Source organism: Triticum dicoccoides, chromosome 5A (genome assembly GCF_002162155.2).
Source record: "Triticum dicoccoides isolate Atlit2015 ecotype Zavitan chromosome 5A, WEW_v2.0, whole genome shotgun sequence".
Lineage (NCBI taxonomy): Eukaryota > Viridiplantae > Streptophyta > Magnoliopsida > Poales > Poaceae > Triticum > Triticum dicoccoides.
In genome coordinates, this window is record NC_041388.1 from 111743037 (window position 1) to 111745334 (window position 2298).

Sequence of the window (2298 nt, forward strand, 5' to 3'; positions counted from 1 at the left end):
AAGGGAGTGCCCCCTGCCTCGTGGTCCCCCTGGTGGCTCTCCGACGTCCATCTTCTCCTATGTGAAGTCTTTCGATGAGAAAAAAACAAGAGGGAACTTTTCGGGACGAGACTCCGCCGCCACGAGGCGGAACCTTGGTGGATCCAATCTAGAGCTCCGGTAGAGCTGTTCTGCCGGGGAAACTTCCCTCCCGGAGGGGGAAATCATCACCAACGCTCCTCTCATTGGGAGAGGGCAATCTCCATCAACATCTTCACCAGCACCATCTCATCTCCAAACCCTAGTTCATCTCTTGTATCCAATTCTTGTCTCAAAGTCCAGGATTGGTTCTAGTAGGTTGCTAGTAGTGTTGATTACCCCTTGTAGTTGATGCTAATTGGTTTATTTGGTGGAAGATCATATGTTCAGATCCTATATGCATATTATTACCCCTCTGATTATGAACATGAATATGCTTTGTGAGTAATTACGTTTGTTCCTGAGGACAAGGGAGAAGTCTTGCTATGAGTAGTCATGTGAATTTGGTATTCGTTTGATATTTTGATAAGATGTATGTTGTCTAGCCTCTAGTGGTGTTATGTGAACGTCGACTACATAACACTTCACCATTATTTGGGCCTAGAGGAAGGCATTGGGAAGTAATAAGTAGATGATGGGTTGCTAGAGTGACAGAAGCTTAAACCCTAGTTTATGTGTTGCTTCGTAAGGGGCTGATTTGGATCCACAAGTTTCATGCTATGGTTAGGTTTACCTTAATACTTTTGTTGTAGTTGTGGATTCTTGCAATAGAGGTTAATCATAAGTGGGATGTTTGTTCAAGTAAGAACATCACCCAAGCACCGGTCCACCCACATATCAAATTATCAAAGTATCGAACGCGAATCATATGAACGTGATGAAAACTAGCTTGACGATATTCCCATGTGTCCTCGGAAGCGCTTTTCCTATTATAAGAGTTTGTTCTGGCTTGTCCTTTGCTACAAAAAGGATTGGGCCACCTTGCTGCACTTTATTTACTTTTGTTACTCGTTGCTCATTACAATTCATCCTATCACAAAACTATCTGTTACTACTTATTTCAGTACTTGCAGAGAATACCTTTCTGAAAACCGCTTATCATTTCCTTCTGCTCCTCATTGGGTTTGACACTCTTACTTATCGAAAGGACTACGATAGATCCCCTATACTTGTGGGTCATCAATGCCCTCGGCAAGGGTCTTGTTGTGGTGTTGCAGTGGATTTCCTCGGCTAGGATCCCGCCGAGGGTCGCCGTCTTCTGGTCCTCGTCTGATCTTGCGTGTTCATGATCTTGACAAAGATCTGCATGTCACCATGGAGGTGCCTCCCGAGCCTTGGTTCCAATGTAGTCGTCGACGGTGTTTGGAACTCCTGGTCTCAAGGGTGGCTCGCTCTGCTGGTGTTGGGCAAGTTGCCCCGGCAAGGGTCTTGCCGGGGGAGTCCACCTTGCTCCTTTGTTCTTCAGTGTTTCTGGCCTTGGTGTTGCTTTGTTTGTCTTATGCTTCGGTTTCCCTCTGGCTTCCCTCCTCTGCGTTGTTAGGTGTGGCCATGGGCACGGCTCTGACTGCACGTGCACAAGTTAAGGAGTGCAAAAGGAGAGCCCCTACTTTTGTACACCGACAAAAGTCCTATGTTTAATTTTTTTTTGGTGTTATAATAATCAACATGATGCTTCTATGTTCGTATTTTGTTTTTGTCGACACCTCTCTCTCGAAGCATGTGGACATGTTTTTCGATTTCGGTTTCGCTTGAGGACAAGTGAGGTCTAAGCTTGGGGGAGCTAATACGTCCATTTTGCATCATGTTTTCTTACTGTCATTTATAATGTTGTTATCCATAATAATGCTTTTTGGAGTAATTCTAATGCCTTTTCTCTCATAATTTGCAAGGAACACACCAAGAGGGAGAATTCCGGCAGCTGGAAATCTGGACCTGGAAAAGCTACGACAGGCCACCTATTCTGCACAACTCCAAATGAGCTGAAAATTTACGGAGAATTTTTATGAATTATTTGAGGAAGATTGGAGTCAATAAACACCAGTGGGGGGGCCACCAGGTGGGCACAACCCACCTGGGCGCGCCAGGCCCCCCAAGCGCCCCCTGGTGGGTTGTGGCCTCCTCGGCCCACCTCTGGTGCCCATGTTCTGGTATATAAGTGGTTTTGACCTAGAAAAAAATAAGAGGAGGACTTTCGGGACAAAGCGCTGCAGCCTCGAGATGGAACTTGGGTAGGAGCACTTTTGTCCTCCGACAGAGCGATTCTGCCAGGGGAACTTCCCT